Source organism: Callorhinus ursinus, unplaced genomic scaffold (genome assembly GCF_003265705.2).
Source record: "Callorhinus ursinus isolate GAN/ISIS: 27379988/994484 unplaced genomic scaffold, GSC_fseal_2.0 scaffold18, whole genome shotgun sequence".
Taxonomy (NCBI): domain Eukaryota; kingdom Metazoa; phylum Chordata; class Mammalia; order Carnivora; family Otariidae; genus Callorhinus; species Callorhinus ursinus.
In genome coordinates, this window is record NW_027397080.1 from 19,025,734 (window position 1) to 19,046,888 (window position 21,155).

General features: G+C 49.5%; 1 long non-coding RNA gene across 1 annotated transcript in view; it reads left to right on the plus strand.

Moving 5' to 3' along the window:
- Positions 1-10,611: 10,611 nt before the first annotated feature.
- LOC141374495 (uncharacterized) overlaps positions 10,612-21,155 on the plus strand; it is a 32,387-nt gene continuing 21,843 nt past the window's right edge. The window contains exons 1-2 of the long non-coding RNA XR_012381427.1: positions 10,612-10,671; positions 11,270-11,438. This is a non-coding gene — a long non-coding RNA (uncharacterized lncRNA). The remainder of the gene's footprint in view (positions 10,672-11,269; positions 11,439-21,155) is intronic.

The window sequence follows — 21,155 nt, forward strand, 5'->3', positions numbered from 1 at the left end:
TAGAACTGACCTTGCCATGTAACAAATGCTTAACACAGGAGAGCCATTTTTGGGCTCTGGACCTAGCTTGGAGCCAGACATCGAGGGGCTACGAAGTGGTTTCAGACATGGTCACCCCACAAGTCAATGGCAGATCTGGGCCTACAGCCCCAATCTGTTGACTCTGGTGGAATGACCATTATCAGCTTTGAGGAGTTATTAGTTATCTCTTACCCTATTTAAAAATTAAAGTTTCGAAGACAGTGATAAGGTTGCATCAGGAAGAAAAGGTCAGTGTTTGCTGTTCATCTGGGAGGCTTTTCTGGCCCACGAGCATCTCCAGTCCATCCTGCTGGGATCCCTGAGCCTGAGTCCTTGCTACACAGTGGCTGTCGGACTTTCCGTGTTTACCATAGGCAGACACCGTGCCAACAGTTTTTCTGCACTATCTCTTCAACTCTGGGCCACAGTCCTGAGAGGTAGGTCTTGCGGAAATTGAGACTCAAACAGGAAATATTACCTGCTCAAGGTCACTCAGCTGGTAGGTGGTAGAAGCTCAACCTGAACCTGGACTCGAAGACGTTTTTTACCCCATACCAGTCTCCTTTCAGGATGCCTTTCTTATTCTGGAAATTCCCCTCCTCTGGACTACATTGAACCAGTGGTCCACTGACAGAGAGACAGGGATTTTCCACCCACGCAAGGCAGGAGGCACCGAGTAAGAAAGCGAGAGGACTGGAAGTTTCTGGCCAGGAGCTGGGAACCCTAGTGTCCTGGTCCCCATGCCTGCTCATGCTACCGATCCACTTCATGTTCCAAGGCTAAGCATTTGGCTTCCAGAAAGTCTTGACTGGGGTAAGATTGGCATTGACTTGTGTGCCAAAGCCCGAAATCCAAGAACTTCTGGTACCCTGTTCCCTTAACGCTGGAAATGAAGATTGAGGGCCTGGTGGGTGAGAGATGTGAAGAGTTCCAAGGACTGAGCCCTTGTTATGGGTGACAGAGCAAGAACAAGGCGGGGGGCGGGGGCAACTGACCCCCACCGCGGGCAGTCACCTTCCCCAGGGCCTCCACAAACTTTCTGTTGATGCCCCTGCCCAAGGCAGAACTCCTCAACTACCAGAAGGAGGAGGGAGAATGGGGGAGGAGGGGATGGGAAGAGGACGTAGCTCTTTCCTCATCTGCTAAATGGGTCTATTGAGCGTCTTCTGTGTGCCCAGTCAGGAACGCTTCTAGGCCCTGGGGAATCAGCCAAGAACAAGACACAGATAAGGCTCTGCTCCCATGGAACTTACAGTTTAATTGGGGAAGACAGACCATAAACAAGGAGGTAAATGAGTTAATTTTAGTCAATGATAAGTGCTGTGAAGAAAATTAAAACACAGTCAGGTGATGGAGTCACCAGGGCTGGCTACTTTAGCGCGGGGCTAATCTCATGGGCTGTTAGGAGAATTAAGCGTATTAAGGTAGGAAATGGGCTTAGCCTCGAGCCTGCCAGAGAATAATCACTCAGTAAATAATAGCCATCATCATCACCATCATCATGACCACCATCATCTCAGAAGCCCCAAATGATAGTCAAGGGGAGACTCTGCCCGAGGTTCTTATATTAACATCCTCCCTAAGCCTCCTGTCTGTGAACAAGGTTCCATGTCAAAAACAAAAAAGAGACAGTGTAATAACCCCTTGCTTTGACTTTCACATTCATTATCTCATGGGGCCTCCCAACATACATCATGTGTTATTATCTCCACTTTACAGACCAGGAAATAGACAACAGGGATGTTCGGGGACCTGTTCCAGGCGACTGGCCAAGTGAGTTACAAAGCCAGGCCTCCTGGGATCTAACTCCACAACTAGTCACTTTTCCACAGACCACTAGTTTCCAAAAAGGGAAGGAGATGAGAAGGAAAACCCAATAAATAGGGGTGGCATCCATCTCTCATTTTAACAACTATTTGTCAAGTAACTACTATGTGTCAGGCCTTGTCCTCGGCCAACAAGACAAGAAGGTCATCCCCACTGTCAGGCTGCTTGCATTTTAGTGGCGGCAAGACAGTCATGACCACAAAAACAAACAAACGGCTAATGTCAGAGAGGCGAAGAAAGCTGTGAAGGAAAGGAAGCAGAAGCCTGACCTGCCTGAACTTTGGGCAGTGACTAGGTGTGGTCAAGAAGAGGGCTTGGGGGTTGGGGGGAAGGGAGCAGGGAGATCGGTGGGGAGGACCTTGGATCTTCCTGAGGAGAGGAGCCGCAGGATCCGAGGCTTAAGCCTGGGACAGCTCCCAGAGCTTGCCCACCTACTGTGTGCCAGGGTTTTTGCATCCATTGCCTTGTTTAAAGGAAGGCCAGCCCCCTAAGGAGGAAACTCAAGTCAGAGATTTGATAATCCCTCACATTTGCATGGCGTGTTGTATTTTTCAACATGCTTCTCATACATTTGTCATCACCTCTGATCCTGCAACGCCCCTGTAAAGTAGGGAGGGAACGTATGACTCTCCCCCAGGTGATAGCAGGAAAAATTGAGCCACAGAGAGTGCCATTGGCTTGCCTAAGGCCAACCAGCTCATGACATCAAGCTTAGAACAGAGGTCTCTGGTTTCTAGTATCACGAACCTTCTCAAGGCTGCCTCCTCAGAGCCTCCCTGGCCCAGCTTCTCCTCCCTGGCCCAGCTTCTCCGCCCTTTGGAAGAGAGTTGAATAGAAGATCAAGAGAGAGGAGCTCCGGCATCTAGCTGATAAGCCTCCCTTCCTGAGCTCCCCATCTCTAGCCTGTGGGGATGTGCAAACCGCCCATGCAGGGGCTCTCGTGTGGATGGGGCCTTGCCCAACAGCTCACTCTGGGCCCACAGCATGGGAGGGGTGTGCTACCAGCTGATCCACACCCAGCCAGACTCTTGGCCTCCTGACTCTACGATGCATCACTCTGGGCACCACGATGGAGGAAGCCCAGGGTGGTGAAGTGGGTTTCATCCCAAGTCCTGTTGGACTCTCGATGCCCACAGCTTTCTGGCTGAGCGCCACTTGAAACTCCCAATGAGACTAAGTAAATGTGTCTCAGCCATCAGTTGAGGACTTTGGGGTTCAATCTGGGGTGCAAAGGGACTTTCAAACTCTAGTTTCTCAGAGAAGGTATGACTTTGCCTAATGACACAACATAGAGCGGGACTGAGATTTGAGTCTTTTGGCTTCCTATCTGGTACTAAGTTGAATCACTGCCCTATCTCAAAGGCACCTCAATAATTCAGAGATGTAAAAGGAAGGACTCTTACTCAATGCTGCTGAAGGGAGAAGGAAACTCACCAAGGGGAGCTTGCGGGGCTCAAGCCCCGCCAAAGGAGGTGCCTGGCACAGGACAGATCTAGTGAGCTGGGTCCCACTTCCCTCCAGCCTGAGGAAGAAGAGTTCCAGGGGCCACCCGAGCTAGGTGTTGACACCCAGATACACCCAATAACTTGCCAAATCCTGTCATGAGCCACCCAGCCTTCTTAGCAGTGATCAATCACACTAATTACCCACAAGGAGGCCCTGCCACAGCTGCTCACGGAAGAATCATTTTTCAGTCAGCACCATGCAAGGTGTTCCCTAGGCAGGACAGGAGGGCTCCGGGGTTCTCGTGCTTGCCAGCGGCCCATCTGGTTTCTGGATGCCCAGGTTGTGAAATGTGCCTTGTCACAGGCTGGGGGCTCTTTGGGGGCCTGGACGGAAACATGATGGAGTCCATTCTAGGGCATGGCTCTGTAGTGCCTCTACTGTGAATGAGGTAGTGTGAGCTCCTGTCTCCCGGGGTGGGCCCCAGAGCTTCACAGACCTGGTTCCAGTTTCAGCTCTGCTAGTTATGAGCTGTGGGACTTTATGCAACTTGACCTCTCTGTGCCCCGGCTTTCTTCCCTGTAAAAGGGGGAAAGACCGGAGTACGAACCTCACAGAATTTGGAGGATAGCTGCTATATTCACTTGAGGCTTTACCAAGCACCAGGTGCTAGCCCAACAATTTCTAGCCATTGTTTTACTTCATCTTTACAGCTTTGTGAGGGATTACTGTTGGAAAATGCAATGAGATAATGCAGGTAATCAGCCGAGTGCCAGTGCATAATAATGTGAACTATTATTATTATTACTAAAACTCACTTTGTGGGGTAGCCCCCAGCACACTGCATGACAACTCACACCCTCACCTTCTCCCACCTGGAAATGGGACATCTTTTCCGAGCAATAGCAGGAGACCTGAAGCTTGGAGATGCCCAGATAAGAGAGGCAAGCACCATCTGGCTTCGGGTGGGCAGGGTGAAGGTGGTCAGGCCCTGGCCAACGCTTCTAGTTGCATGGAAATTAATTACGTGCCATTTTCTAATTATACCAGAAACTCACTTTCTCCTCTTTGAAAAACTCTGCCCTCTACGGGAATTCGTCTTTCATCCTATGCTCTTCTTTTGGTTTCCTGTCCAATTTTTCAGGGGTTTCTTTTTCCCTCTTTCAACTGAGATGTGAAAGAAATTGAAATCCACCTGTAAACCCGGGGTGCCACATCCCTTCATTCATTCATTCACTGATCCATTCAACAAACATTCACTGGGGGTTACTCTATAATAGGCCCTGTGCTGGGTACTAGGACACAAACATAAATACCACGCTGTTCCTGCCCTCAAGAGTTTGTAATTCTTGCTGCCCAGGTGCTCCACCCAACAGGGAAATAACACCAAATATTGGTGAGATAATTTCCCTTCAGGACATTTACTAGGTCAGTTGCTCTGACTTTTTAGAAGATGAAAGGATTGGAGGGAGGCAGCCAGCCAGGATTATTTTGCTCCATTTTGCAAATGCTGAGCTCCTGAGAGGGGAAGGAAGACAGAGGAAGAAGAAAAAGGACTGTTATTTTATAAAAGCATCAGGCCCAGGGCCCCTGGGTGGCTCAGCGGGTTAAGCATCTGCCTTCGGCTCAGGTCACGATCTCAGGGTCCTGGGATGATCTCAGAGTCCTGGGATAGAGGCCCACGTCAGGCTCCTTGCTCAGTGGGGACTCTGCTTCTCCCTCCCGCTCTGTCCTTCCCCACCCCACCCCTGTTCTCCCTCTCTCTGTCTCAAATAAATAAATAAAATCTTTAAAAATAAATAAATAAAAGCATCGGGCCCTGTGACTTTTCATTCTCATACTTGCCCTGTGAGGGGTATGTGGGGGGGGGGCGGGGTGTTAGCACCAATTTACACACAGCAACTGACAGCTAGAGAGGTTAAGGAGCTCATCCAAAAGTCACCTGGTCCACATGTGGCAGAGCTAGACTCAGACATAGTGTGACCCCCCCAGCAAAACTCTCAGCCTGCTGATCCAGCGACTACGTGGCAGGTCAGAAGAGGAGCTGAGAACCTCCTGCCTCCCGGTCCTCTGCCAGGTCTTCTAGGCCAATGGTTCTTAAACTCGAACATGCATCAGAATCGCCTAGAGGGCCTGTTAAAACATATATTGCTGATCCCCACCCCCAGAATTTCTGATTCAGTAGGTCTAGGGTGAGGCTGAGAATTTGCATTTCTAACAAGTTCCCAGGTGGTGAAGATGATGATGTTGGTCCAGGAACCACATTTCGAGAACACCATTTGTAGGTGAACCAATAATTCTCTCTTTGAAAAATAATGACTCCCTCTCCTCACCCTCCCCATTTCAAAAGTAACATAGGTATGTAAAACACAATATATAAAATGCAAAATGGAGAGAAAATTGGAAGCAGAGCTAGATTCACCTGCTTTCCTCCACTAAGAAATAACCACTGTTAACAGTTTGGCATGTCTCCTCGTCTTTTTTCAGTATCTGCATAGATAGGAGGCAGGGTGACCTATTGGTGTGGAGCGTCATTTGAGCCCCTCCGTTAAGACCCAGTTAAGATCCCAGGTCTTCCTTGAGATCTTGAGCAAGCCTGGGGCAAGTCTCAGACCCCTCCTTGGCAAAACTGAATTTATACTCCCATCCTCATTGAATCGTCGGGAAGGTTAAAGGAGATAGTGTATTTATCAAGCACTGGACACTGAGTCTGCTGTGGAGGTCAGCTCTCAATCAGTGCTTGGCTGTTCTTTTTTTCAACCAAAGGGAAAGCTTTGTATATGTTATATACAAAGCAGTATATGCGATTTGTGTTTCAGCCCTGTGGCCCTTCCCCCCCGCTGGCCTTTGTCTGTGTGGACCCCCGTGAAGCCCTCTGTGGCTCCGGGCACCTGACGGGGCCTCACTGTGCCCAAGCAGCCGGTGCAGTAGCAGGAACCTCAGGAGTGTCGTTGCACCCCAAGCCTCCGCCGTTAGGGTTGTCTCAGCTCTAGTCCGCCTGTTTTACAGGCGGAGCTTAATGAGGGCTTTTAACTTTTCATTCACCAGCAGCGTAACTCCGACTTTTAATAACACACCTTGTGCACGACAAAAATTTGCTCCTGGCAATCATGGTTTCGACCACAAAACCGCAGCGGGGAGGCGTTCCTGGTTAACTCTTTCAGCGCTCCAGGCAGTCTGGAGCCTGGCACTCCTGGAGATCACATGGAGCGGAGACAAGAGGCCTGTGGTCACCCACTGGGACATTCTTTGTCCCCCTCCCACCCTCAGTCCTGTCTCTCCAAGGCTTTGGGGAGGGAGATTCCAGGCAGCGGGTGGGCTCCCAGTCTGCAGACTGAGCAAGACTATAGAGGGGAATCCTGGTGCGCCTCGCTCACTTCTCTCTCTTCCACTCGATAGACCTACTGTGTGCTGATCACTTAATCTCCTGGCTCCTCATTTCCTCCCCGGAGGAGCGAGCCAGCGCAGGTGCGCCTGGCACACAGTGGGCCCTGGAGCACCACTCTACTTGTAACTCCAGAGTGGCCGGGAAGACCCACAGCACCCGGCCCAAGACCCTGGCGTGCCAGCGTGTTGCCCACCCCCAACCCCGGCTCCCCGGGGCCCTGGCGGGGCTGTTTTCCCGCGAGGGAGCCACAGGTGGTGAGCGACTTCCGTCCTCCCCAGGATCCCTTGCGGGCGGCTCCAGCCTGGGGGCAGCCGACGGCGCTGGCTGGCTGGCCGGCTGGCTGGCTGGCTGGCTGGCGGCACCCGAGGCGGGCTGCGTTTCCCCGGAGGCTGGTAGACGCACCCGGCAGGCGCTGGGCCCGACCACATGAAAGGCGGGAGCGCTCCACCCGCCAGCTGCCTCGAGCTGGGTTCTGATGCCGCCGCCATGCACCCCAGGACCCAGCCTTCGAAGGGCCGCCTTCCTCCCCAGGCCTAGGGATCGGGGCCTCGCGGTTAAGGAGCTGCAGCCCCGGGGCCGGGTGGCCCACATGTGGGAGCGCACTGTTTCCCCGGCCAGGTAGGTGTGCATAGCCCCTGTTGGGCAGAGGAGGACACCGAGGGTCAGGGAGGAGAAACAAATTCACCAGGACCCTGCGCTCGCTAAGTGGCAGAATTTCGCCCCATGCAAGCTCGGTTTTTCCCACCACACCAAGGCCTAACAAGATTTTGCCATTCTGTCGGAGCTCAGGATGGACGCTAGCACCAGCCCTCCTCACTCGGCAGGCACCGTTGGGGAGAATTCGGCAGCCAAGCCAGGGGCCACAGCAGCACCAACAGCAACAGCTCAAAACTTGCAAGCCAAGCACTTGATCCCCCCAACCCCCACTTATCAGTAAGGGTAGCTGAGCCCCCAGGCACTGAGGCTCTGTCATTGTAATCTCAAACGGTCGCTTCAGAGTCTGTCTGCAATTACTCTGCAGGCACAGTTCCCCTCACCCCACCCCAAACGGAGAAGCCTCAACTGTCAGCGGATCTCACTTCAAAAACCCAAATCGTTAAGGAGGAGAAAATCAGGAAACTTGCTGTTGGAGTAACCCAGCTTCAGGACGCTTACCCCCTGAGGGGCACCAATGAATAGATTCTGTCTGTAGCCTCTGCAGTATTACCGCAGATCGAAGTGGGATGAAGACACAGCCTAAGATTTTTGTCTGTTTTCAGAGTGTGGAAAAATAGCAAGAGGTTCAGAAATACTCACTGGTTATTTCTGTATGAAGTAACAAGGGTTTTATTAGCTTGCTCCTTACCAGGCTTTAAACTAAGTGGTCCAGATCCCCCAACAACTCCATGAGGTGGGTACCACTATGGCCCACAACCTACAAGTGAGGAAACTGAGTCTCAGGTAGGTGAAGTGACTTGCCCAAGGTCACACGGCTCATTAGTGGCAGAGCCGGGACTTGAACCCACGTGTTGCCTCCAGTGCCCCTGCTCTTATTCCAGTTGTCAACACACTGTCAACCCCAGGGAATTTGTTCAAGAGAAATCTGATGCCCAGTGATTGTACTACGAACACAGTTGGCTAACCTAGGAGAACTCAAGAGCTAGCCGGTATCATGGAACACTGTCTGTAGTGAGGACCCACCAACTGCCCCCTCCGGTCTCACGTTCTTAAAACAATCTATTGAGGGGTAGCTAGAAAAAAAGATTGTTCAACCTTCAACCCTTGTCTCTGCCCACTCACCTCTGAGCATGGCAAGAGGAGGAGAGTCTGTGTTTTAGAAGCTTGGCTTCTGCCAGCTCCCTGAGCCCAAGCTAAAGCAGCCCCGAATCCCAGCCTCATCCCACCTTCTCTGAGATCTGGACCCAAAGTAGGGGGTCCATGGTGAAGGTCAACGGCAGCCAGTGGGGAGTCTAAATCCCAGATACGGGCAGGAAGGCACCTGCATCTTGCCAGGCAATAGAGATGACCTCACTGAAAACCACATCTCAGCTTCTTCAGCCTTAGAACTGCCTCTGAATAAAATCAACCGCATTTTATTAATGCATCTTCAGACCTTGGCTCTGTGCCTAGCATTTTACAGCTTTTATCACACTTAACTCTCTCAGGATTCCTACAAAGCATTCTTGTACCCACTTTCTGGATGAGGAAAATGAAGCTCCGGTAAGTTGAGTGACTTGTGCAAGATCACATGCCCCATAAGGAGCAGAGTCTGGATTTGAACTTAGGTCAGGCTGACTACAGAGGGCATATGTTTAAACACCACTCTGTAACCTTCCCATTTGGGACCCAACAAACAAGTACCTTTAGAGAAACCCAACTCTGTGCCTAAGACAGCTCTTAGAACTACCTCAAAGAAGTTCCTTTTGGCAAGAAGATAGGAAAGCCTACATGGGATTGCGGCTGTCTCTGATTTCCAAGTCCCTTCACGGTATCAGTAAGTGGTGCCGAAAGCCTTCACAGTTTCAGTCCCGTTTTTCCCCACCTGGCTCGAAACTGCTCAGCGGACAGAGAAAAAAAAAAAAAAAAAAAAACAACCAAAACCCTATTTTCCCAGGGAAACATTCAACTCTAGCTTGAGATAGGGCTTGCCTCAACACGCCAAAGTGAAATCGTCAGCCCATTCATTTACCCTTACAAATTGCTCTGCGAATCCTGGCGCCGGCCTCCCTGCGCTTCCCCCTTCTGGAAACCCCATCAAGCCTCCACGCTCAGAGAGCGCCAGGCATCCACCAGTGTTTACTCACTCAAGTTCATTCGACATCTTCTTGCTCCCAGGCTCCCAGGCTCAAAGACCAAGACGCGCACCAGCACCGAGGCTCTGCTGCCCGACCGCTTGTCTCTAATTCTTGCCTGACACAGACATTCCCTGGCCAGAGAAGTGTTTGATTTATGTTGAGGTTTGAGTGTCCGGGATTTTGCTGACAGGTAGGTTCCCGGCAGCGCTGGTGCTGATTGGCTATGGGTACAGGTGCCGGCGACAGCAGGTATGCCTCAACAGGTGCAGCTGTTAACTCTTGGCCTGCCGCGTTGGGGGCGGAGCTAAGGGGGCCGGCTGGGTGGAGCTGGCCAATTCCTTCCTAGGTGAGGGGGTGGGAGGTGGAGATGAGGGAGGAGGGAGGGCAGCAAAAAGTGCTGGAGAGAAGACAGGTAGAGGAAAAATACAGAGACAGATACTTGGCTAAAGGAAATCTTGATTCCTGTTTCTAGTTAGTATCCCGGATACTCAGGAACATTCCCCCCCTCCCCCGCCCCAATTCCGTTGCCCCTTCTTCTGCCCACCATCAAATACTTCACAGCCACTGGGGAGTTCTCAAAGGAGAGTGCAGATTCACCCCTCCCCCTGGCCTTTGAGTCTCACAGTAACCCACTGTGGTAGATATTGTACCCCTTCCTTCCCAACACACTTTACAGATGAGGAAATGGAGGCTGGCGAGGTAAATAGACTTGCCCAAGGGCAAAGCTAGTGAGTGTCAGAGCCCATATCTGAATCTTCAGTCATCTCCAAGTTTGGCTGTCCCTTCAGTCATCTCCACTGACTGGCTCTCTGTGGCCTCAATTCAGTAGGCACTTATTGAGCACCTGTTGTGTCCCAGGCCTTCCTGCGGGTTCTGAGGAGACAGAGGCCAAGAAGTCAGGGGCCACTGTTCTGGAGGAGTTTACAATCTGGTGTGTGTGTGCCTGTTGGTGGCAGAGGGGTGGCCGGGGATAGGGTGGGAGGCAACCTTTTATTTGGTGTGATGCAGATCTGAATGAGATATGAGCAAACCAATGCATCTGGTCAACACAGAAGGGATGGAAAGGTTGAAGTTGGCCAACTCTGAAGCCTTCACTAGCTGGTCACTTCACCCTCTAGTAAGTGCTTTCTTTCTCATTGGAAACACAGGAGAATCAGATGCCTGCCAGACTAAGAAACTGTGGAATAATTGCTGTGAGCTGCCTCTGTAAAGAACAAGGTTGGTAAACCCAAAAGATCCACAAACGCAAGTAGGAGAATGCTAGAGCTATTTTTAGAGCTTCCACCAGGATTAATTTGAAATTAAATCTAAGCCAGAGATCTTGGTATCTGTTTTTTTTCCCTCTCTCTTTCTGTTCTCTGCCCACCCCCTCTTCCCTTTTAACAAATTATCTCTTTGCTCTGTCTTCCTGGGAGCCTCACCTTGGCCCACTCCTTTCTCTCTCAGGGAAGGGCGGGGTTTCAGCTACTCCTGCCAATATGATGGAGGTTTTCAGGGTAAAGTCAGAATCCACAGGAGAGCCCTCTTGGGGGGAGGTCAGGCCTATGGAGAAGGGGTACCAGGTTTGAGAACTGTCAGAGGTTGGCTTCTCACCGGAGGCAGTGTTTGTGGCAGCCAAGGGGGCCCTGACAAGTAACAGTAAATAGTAATAGTAATTGCTAATAAAGCCACCAGCTCAGGGCAGGCCTTCCCAGCTGCCCTTGTTAAAGTAAACACTCAGTCACTGTATCACACCACTTTATTGAGTTCTCTGCAAAGCTCTTATAACTTTCTGATATTTTTCTAATTGTTCATTGTCTGTCTCCCCTTCTTTTAGAATGTGAACTCCGTAAGAGTAAAGACCTTGTCTGTCCTGCTCGCTGGTGAATCTGCAGTGCGTGCCATGGTGTCGGGCAGACAGCTGGTGCTCAGTACGCTGGGTATCAGGCATCGTGCCACGCCTTTACACACATTGTCTCACGTCATGCTTCCAACGACCCTGTGAGGTAGGCACTTTGGTGATCCTTGTTTTAGAGCTGAGGAAACTGAGGTACAAAGTGATTAAGTGCGTCACTCAAGCCGCAGAGCTTAGAAGTGGTAGAGCTAGAGCTGGGATTTGATCCAAGAGCAGAGCCCGGTGTCCAACCACTTCACAGATGTTACGGGCGGCAGGAGAGCCACTGGGTGCCGGCTGCAACTCAAAGCTCACTGCAGCCCAAAGGACAGCACCCTTGTCTGCCCGCCTCCTGAGAGGCTGGGAGTTTCTGTCAGCTGTGTTGCAACACAGGGAAAGGGCCGTGGAGGTGACTCATGTTGGCCGGGCTCAGATGGAGGCTGGGATTCCAGGCGGCATGTCTGTGCTCGCTGGACTTTTTTAAATGGGTCCTCTCTCTACTTCTGGGTTTTGCCTCTTTAATCACCCGCACCCATCTGCAGAGATCAGCAGAGGCCCAAATCATGGAGCAGTGGGGTCCCGTGTCTGCAAACACGGGAGGGCACCCTGGATGGGACAGAGGGGTAGACAGGGACACCGAGAGACTGTTTACAAGGTTGCCAGAACCCTCAGCAGGAGCTCTGCCTCCCAGCTGTGAGGTACGGCTGTTCCAGCCCTTCATTAAACGAATGAGAGATGCCAGGGTTTGAGAGAGACACTACCCCAGCTTTGCCCCCAACCCCTTTCATCCTCCTGTATAGCGTGGGCATGGCCCAGGGCTAGGCTGGGCTGTCATCTCTTCCCTTCTTTGGATCGGCCCAATTCTTGTTTTTTTGGCTGAGGAGGGTGAAAACAGAGACCAGCTGATCACATGTGACATAATGGTTATATATTCATGAGAGCAACAGTAAATAATGGTAGCTGTTATTTTGCCCTTTGTATGTGGGAAGCCCCGCGCTGAGATTGTCTATGTTTTCTGGTAGTACTGCTCTGAGTCTGACAGATTCGGGTTCACATCCCGGCCCAACCATGTCATGTTGGATAAATGACTTAGACTTTCTGAGCCTCCGGTTTCCTCAGCTGTAGAGTGAGCGTCATGTGAAGATGAAATGAGATGGTTCTTGTGAGGTGCGCTGGGCAGTGCCTGGCATGTAGCGCTCCATCGTTGTTAGGAAAGACCTTTTTTTCTCATTTAATATTCATGTAAACTCCATGCGGAAGCTGTTCCCTCATGTTACAGATGAAGAAACTGACTCGGGAGTTAAAGGACATCTCCGAAGTGAAAAGCTAGTAAGTAAAAGAGTTGAGATCTGAACCCACATCTTTCTGCGTCCATTCTTGTAGAGTAGATGAAGTCAGGGATTGTCCTAGGCTCAAGTTCTGCCTGACCACGTCCTAGCTGTGTGACTGGGTAAATCTCTCTCAGGGTCTCAGTTCCCCTCCCTCTAAGACAAGATTAACGAATCACTGTAAGGGGGGAGTTGCATATCAGCTCAGCTAGGTTTCCTTTTCTAGATTACTTCTGGAAAAGAAAAGTTCCTCTTCTCAACACATGATCTGCCCCCTCTGGAAGATGGTCCTTCATCCCTCCTTCTCCTTTCCGGAATTATCTCCAAAAGAGTGTTACACTCTTGGCATGTTAGGGAGGAGTAAAGGTTAGGACTACTGAGTTAAGTATGTGCTAAGAGCAAGGGCTGTCTTGTTTGTCTGCGAAGGTTGGGTACTACACAGTCACGCTGCCCATTGTACAGTACAGGACCTGCACCATTGGACACGATGGCCCTGCTAACAGTCCTTTTTTTTTTTTTTCCTAACATATTAAGACTTCATGGTTATCCAAAACTTAATGAAAATCTCTTGACCTACATAAAAATACTGAAAGGGCAAATTCCCAAATGTAACTTCTCTATAGGTGCAAAAATGCCAGAATTTAAATTTTTTCCCTATTCCCTCTCCCCTACCAAGGTTCTGTACTGATCTTGCGTTGCTTTGTAATTCAAAATGCTATGCAAAACCCCAGTTTTGTTTTGTGTTTAATATTTTTATTTTTTACCTTTTTAAAGTAATCTCTACACCCAACGTGGGGCTTGAACTCACAACCCCAAGATCAAGGGTCACATACCCTACCGACTGAGCCCACCAGGCACCCCTGCAAAAACCCCAGTTTTAATGCCCATTAACTAGGTGGTCCCATGTCCCCATTCTTCCCGGAGCAAAAGCAGAGATAGAGCTAATAATAAAGATTCAGAGTCCTTGCTCAGAGCTTCCCTGCAAAGTGCGTGAATGGAGAATGGGGGCTGCCCAACTCGCAGGCTCCTAGCAGGGAGCTCAGGAATCAGCTCTAATCTTGCCTTCATTCAAATTATTATCATTTATCAAGCACTCATCCCACGATACTTGCTTCAGATGCTTTATCCCATTACTGCCTGTCAAATGGGGTCACCTAATCCACCCCAGACGGACTTGGCTCCTGGAGTATTGACAAATGACTAAAGGATATCAACTCTGCAGTCAACTGCCTAAGACCTTGGACAAGCAGGTTTCTTCCTTGTTACCTGAGTTTCCTCCTCACTGAAGTGATTGCAGTGAGGATTGAAGGAGATAAGATCCTTAGTGTGTGCTCTTGTCACGGTCCGGGCCAGACGCAGGCCTAGGTGCTTTCTGTGCATAGCCTGTCATTCTCTTGAGTTCCTCCTTTTCCAGAAGAGGAACAGGCTCCGAGAGGTGAGGTCACCTGGCTGTCTCCTTAGTGACAGAATCAGACCAAGGTCCGCCTGACCTTCAAGCCCCGGAAACCCGTTCTTTCAGCCTCCTGAATGCCTTTTTGGAACAAAGCCTTGGGTGGAGGGGTGGGTGGAGGGGAAAAAGGGCAGGAGGGAAGAAAGGAAGGAAAGTAGATAGACTGGCTGATGGGATTTGTAAGGTAGGAAGGATTTATAAGCTTCTGGACCGCAGAAACCACACTGGGAAAACTAAATCTTACGGGGCACCTATCCCAGGCTCAACATGAGTGTTCAATAAATACTTGTTGAATAAATGAAAAGTGGATGAACATGTATAATTTACACAAGATAATTGACATTCTGGCCAAATCAGCTGTTGCCTTCTGCCCCCACTCCCCAGAGAAGACTTCCGAAGTTTGAATTGCTGATTGCTGTGCTCCCTCTCATTAGCATATAACTTTGGACCAGTGACTCCCTTCTGGAAGTTTCAGTTTCTCCATCATCCCCCAATGGGGTTGACTTGAGGATTAAGTTAAATAAGATCTCAGGGGAAAGCCAATGGCAAGTAAACCAGAGGTACCTAATAAAACATAGCCAGGGTTATAGGTGAGCACCCAGCTTAGAAGGGGGTCTTCCTCAGCCACCACCTACTTACAGCCTCAGCACACAGCTTAGTTCCCAGCACTCAGCACTCAACCTCCGTTAACACCCTGTGTGTGTGTGTGTGTGTGTGTGTGTGTGTGTTTGTGTTGTTTTGTTTTAAGATTTTATGTATTTATTTGAAAGAGAGAGCACAAGTAGGGGGCGGGGCAGAGGGAGAAGCAGACATCCCGCTGAGCAGGGATCCAATGAAGCTAGATCCACCCAGGGCTGGATCCCGGGACCCTGGAATCACAACCGAGCCGAAGGCAGCCGCTCAACCAACTGAACCACCCAGGGAACCCTGTTAGTAGCCTGTTTGATGAGTGAAGCTCTTTTCAATTGAGAACATGTTTTCCTATGCTTTACCTCCTCTGGTGAGCCACAGTGGATGGTGGTAGTCAGGGGGTGATGTATTTTTGGCCCCATTTGAACTCGATGCTCAGAGAAAGCATCCCTACTTAAGCAAAGGAGTTTGGATTGGAACCTCAGATTTTGGATAAAGCATTACCCTAGATACCATTACAAATCCTAATGGGTCCCAAAAGTGCTATCCTGGGCATGTACCTAAAGCTCTGTAAACATTCCATCATAATATTCTTCTCTATCCCATCACTGGACTTAAGTAGAAGGATAGGCCACACACCCTACACAGAGAATGTAGCTCAAATTCAAAAGCATGGAAGGAGGGGTGCCTGGGTGGCTCAGTCGTTCAGCATCTGCCTTCTGCTCAGGTCATGATCCCAGGGTCCTGGGATCGAGCCCCACATCAGGCTCCCTGCTTGGCGGGAAGCCTGCTTCTCCCTCTCCCACTCCCCCTGCTTGTGTTCCTTCTCTCGCTGTGTCTCTGTCAAATAAATAAAATCTTTAAAAAAATAAATAAAAGCATGTAAGGAACTGGAAGTTGTGCTTGTAGAGGGTTGGGGTGGGCAGCATCCAGACCATTTTGTGTTCTGTACTTGAGATTTTTATCACAATTCTGCCATTAACACCACCTATATTCCTTCCTAGAAGTGCTTTGGACAGGAAGAATCATTATGGGGTCTAAAGTTGTCCCCAAAGGGTCCCCAAAATATCCCTTAAAAAAACCAAGAGAAAGTCTCTGAATACATAGAAAACAAACAAGTTATTTTTTTGTTTTGTTTTTCACTTATCAAGTTGATAAGGATGAAAGAAAATGCCAAACCCCAGTGTTGGCAAGGGTGAGGGAAACAGGCTCCCTCCTTGCTGGAGGGAGTATGAATCAGTCCAAATGTGGGCTTTAGATTTTAGCTCATCTTTGATCTGGCAATTTCATTCATAGGAATTTAGCCTAAGCAAGCAATCTCTGTGTGCAAAGAGTTATCTGCAAGGATATGCATCAGAGCATTGTTTATAATCCTGAAAAATTAGAATTAATATACTCTTCAACAGAAGCTCAGTAAAATAAATAAGATACCCAAATGTAGTTGCATACTGAGCCACAGTTTGCAAGGTGCTGCAGAAAGCCCCTTAGTGCTTGGAAGTTATTTCCTGAGTCTATAGCGCAGTTGTTAGCATTTATGAGTCCTTACTGTATGCAGGGCCCTGGGCTCAGTGTTTAATCTCATTTAATCCTCACACCAACCCTATGAGGTAACTACTGTTATCTTTTTACAAATGAGAAAAGGGAGGCCCATTCATGAAGCAATTTACCCAGGGTCATTCCAGGGAGCCTCTGGGTCTTGAAGCTGGGTTTGAGTTCCTACTTTTGAGTCTCAAACTCTACTTTTAGTAAATTAGTCCATTCCTTTTTTCTTTTTTTTTTTTTTTTACATAGGCTCCACACCCAACATGGAGCCCAACAGGGGGCTTGAACTCACGACCCCGACATGGAGACCTGAGCTAAGATCAAGAGTTGGGTGCTAAACCGACAGAGGTAGCCGGGTGCTCCTAATCCATTCTTGTTTTTAAAATCCATTTATATGAATAGAGAACGGGAAGGACACACACCAGAGAGTATCATGGATCATGGGATCAGGGGTCATTTATATTTTATTCTTTTGGCTTATCTGTGGGCATTATTTCTTCTGTTAATAAAAGAAAGAAAGAAACTACAGTTATTAAAAAGTAACAAATCAGAGAAGGCTTGTCCCTGATCTGGGAAGGAAGAAGCAGACAGAGTACTGTCTGGAGATTTTCTGTGTTGCCAGGAACTGGTCAGAGCAGAAGGCAGCCAGGGAAAGGAGCCCTCATCCTAGGAGAGGGCCCACTGGAAAGAACAGAACCCAGCTGGCCCAGCCCTGGAGACCCACGCCCATTGCAGGCCATCACCAGCCTGCATCTTAAAAGGGCCATTAAATAAGATACTGCCCATTTCCGGGGCGCCTGGGTGGCTCAGTCGTTAAGCGTCTGCCTTCAGCTCAGGTCATGATCCCAGGGTCCTGGGATCGAGCCCCGCATCGGGCTCCCTGCTCCAAGCAGATCTCCCTGCTTCTCCCTCTCCCTCTCCCACTCCCCCTGCTTGTGTCCCTCTCTTGCTGTGTCTCTCTCTCTGTCAAATAAACAAAATCTTAAAAAAAAAAAAAAAAGATACTGCCCATTTCCAAATAAAAAGAGCTTCGCTGAGGAACGCCTGTTAACCCCCACCACTCCCATGGCTAAAAATGTATTTCCCCCTCTCATCTATCTGCAGGGGTCAAACTGGGAGCTTGGAGGGTTCAGGTGAGGGTTTCCTTAAGGAACTACAAGGAAAATGTCCAAGGCCTGGCTTGGACACAGAGCCCTGGTGTGTCGGTGCCGAGCAGGAGTAACTGGGGTCAGCGATGCATTCCTAGGTTAGAGTGGGGTGGGGCATGGTGAGGTGGGGCCTGCTCCAGGCTCAGAGAGGTTCAGGTAGGCACGATTAACCAACCCATAAGGTCCGTTGTTGTTATTTCTTTACAGTTTTCCTTCAAGGCCTGCCCCTGGTGTTTGCTGAGATCTGATCTCACTGGAGAAGGGGGTGGGGAGGGATCTGCCAGGGTCTCCTGGGCCCTGAACCTTCTTAGAAAGGCAAAGGCCATGTAGTCACAGGTTAAGTGCTCGACCTTGGACCCCAGACACTCAGGTTTAGATTTTTGTGAATCCGTGACTGATGATCTGCCTGGAAGATTTTTTTTTTTAAAGACTTTTTTAAAAATTTTATTTGAGAGAGAGGAAGAGCAAGGAGGAGAGGCAGAGGGAGAAGCAGACTCTCTGCTAAGCAGGGAGCCCGATGCTGGGCTCGTTTCCAGGACCCTGGGATCATGACCTGAGCCAAAGGCAGAGGCTTAACAAACTGAGCCACCCAGGCGCCCCTGCCGGGAAGATTTTTTTTTTTTCTTTTTTCTTTTTTTTTTTAATTTTTTTTATTGTTATGTTAATCACCATATATTACATCATTAGTTTTTGATGCAGTGTTCCATGATTCATTGTTTGTTCATAACACCCAGTGCACCATGCAAAACGTGCCCTCCTCAATACCCATCACCAGGCTAACCCATCCCCCCACCCCCCTACCCTCTAGAACCCTCAGTTTGTTTTTCAGAGTCCATCATCTCTCATGGTTCGTCTCCCCCTCTGACATACTCCCCTTTTCTTCCTCTCCTGTTATCTTCTTCTTTTCCTTTTTTCTTAAAATATGTTGCGTTATTTGTTTCAGAAGTACAGATCTGTGATTCAACAGTCTTGCACAATTCACAGCGCTCACCGTAGCACATACCCTCCCCAATGTCTATCACCCAGCCACCCCATCCCTCCCACCCCCAACCACTCCAGTAACACTCAGTTTGTTTCCTGAGATTAAGAATTCCTCATATCAGTGAGGTCATGTGATACATGTCTTTCTCTGATTGACTTATTTCACTCAGCATAACACCCTCCAGTTCCATCCACGTCGTTGCAAATGGCAAGATCTCATTCCTTTTGATGGCTGCATAATATTCCATTGTGTATATATACCACATCTTCTTTATCCATTCATCTGTCGATGGGCATCTTGGCTCTTTCCACAGTTTGGCTATTGTGGACATTGCTGCTATAAACATTGGGGTACATGTACCCCTTCGGGTCCCTACATTTGTATCTTTGTGGTAAATACCCAGTAGTGCAATTGCTGGATCGAACGGTAGCTCTAATTTCAACTGTTTGAGGAACCTCCATACTGTTTTCCAGAGGGGTTGCACCAGCTTGCATTCCCACCAACAGTGTAGGAGGGTTCTGCCGGGAAGATTTTTAAGGCCCTCAGTTTGGTGGCAGGTGGTCAGGCAGTGGGAAGTAGGAAGGGGAGGAGCTTCTGTGGCCTACTGTGTGAATATGAATCATTAAAAATTATCACGGGAGCTCTTATTTTTTGAGCACTTAAGTATATGCCAGACTGTGATAACACTTTCCCTGCCCTGTTTCACTCAATCCTTACAACTGCACAAAGATTTAGATACAGTCACCACCTCTAGCTTATAGATGTGGAACCCGAGGCATGAAGAGGCCAGGGAACTTGACGGGGTCCTACAGCCCTAGAATGACCATGCTGGGATTCGAACCCGGGCCGTGTGTCTCTAAAGCTCAAGCCCTGCACCTCCAGTGTCCCCCTCCAGGTGACGTAGAATCTGTACGCAGAGCTCCCGCCCCAAACACACGCATGCGCACACATGGGCGCGTGCAGTACGGCACCTCTTGCTGAGATCTTGGATTCTGGAGCCGAGCTACTTGAGTTCCTATCTTGGCTCTACCATTTCCTACTTGTGTGACCTTGGGCGAGTACTTTGATCTCTCTGAGCCTCAGTTTCTTCATCTTGAAAGTAGGCATAACTCCTACCTTGGAGGGATTTGAATGATTTCACACATGCATTTCTCACGGCTCTCGTAAGTCCTGGTAATGTCAGCTGTTGTTGCTGTCGTTAGGGTGGCTCATCTTGCCTCCCAGGGAAACAGTGAGTTCCTTGTCTTGTCTCTTCTGCTCTGGCCACCACGGCATTCACAGCCCAGGGCAGATGTGCCTGGTGATGGACGTTAGTCACCAGGCTCCTTCTCCTCAGAGGGGATGTGAGCATGAGTGTTCTCTCTGCCCAGACTGTCGAAATCTGAGTCATGCCTTGACAGCGGTCCCTGAAGAGATGCTGCAGCCTCAGCCCCCCCCCCCCTTTCACAATGAGCTCTGTCATTCACACCCTCACCCTCCTCGGTCATGAGCAGACACCCTCAGGATTACCCATTAACGGGCCCTGAGGACACCTCCAGGACGGAGAGACTTGGTAGGCAGATGACAGGGACCTGACTCTGGCCAGTGCCTTTGGCTGTTTGGCCATATTTCAAAACTATCAGTGGCCTTGGAATTGATTGATCACTCAGTATAGGGTCACCGTATTTCATTTGGTTGCACTTGGATAACTGACACCTTATGCTCGGCCCCATCTGGAGAGGACAAGTTTGGGAGGCTTTTGTTTCGCTGTCATCCACTCTCCGGGCTCCCTGAAGCCTGTGAGGCGGTTTGGGGAAAGTTAAGGTCCTCAACTTAAAAGACTTATTGTGCCTTAGATAGTTTAGTGTTAATGATTATGAGCGCCAGGTCTCTAGCCAAGCCTAGGTTCAAAACCTGACCCTTTTTGTTAGCTGTGACCCTGAGCTTCACAACTTGTTTCTCTGAGTCTCTTTCTTCATCTATAAAATGGCAACAGTCGTAGTATTGACTCCATAGGATGGTTGTGGGGATTAAATGCATGTGAAGCACTTACCACACTGCCTGGCACATGGCTGTCACCCATTCTTTTGGTAAGCAGTGGGGGAGAGAGCACTGGACCAAGAGTCAAGAGGTCAAGTGTTGAATTCCAGTTCTGCCGCTCATTGGCTGTGTTGACCTTAGGCAAGTTAACTCCCTTCGCTGAACCAGTTTCTTCAACTGTGAAATGAAAAGTTTGGGTTTGAAGGTCATTCAAGTTCTTTTTAGCTAAGATTTGTGATCTGTGACTTTGAAGGTGCCCCCCCCAAAAGAAAACAGAGTGGAAGAAAGAATTAGTACCAGATGTCTTTATCCGCCAGGATCACATTTCACAAACCCCGGCGACTTGGCACCATCCTCAGAAGTCCCCCATCCCCCACCCCCCCATCCCGCGGCTACTACGCTGAAGCTTCTCAACCCCAAGAACTGTTTGCAAGACCCCAAGAGGCTTTCTGGAGCCACCATGAGACCCTAGGGTAGGCATGGGGCTAGAAAGCGAAGCCTGCATCCCAATGAAGGGCCAGCCTCAAACATCGCGCACCCCAGAATGTTACCCTCAGTGCCTCAGGCAGCAGTTACTCTTCACTTCCTCAGAACGGATTAGTTTATGGCAAGGGAGGGATGTTTCCCCTCCAGCCCAGGGTGTAGTGATCTGTGATAAAACCGGCCCCACCAGGGAAATGGAAGGCTTTTCTTTCTTTCTTTTTTTTTTTTCCTTTCCCTTTCCTTTTTC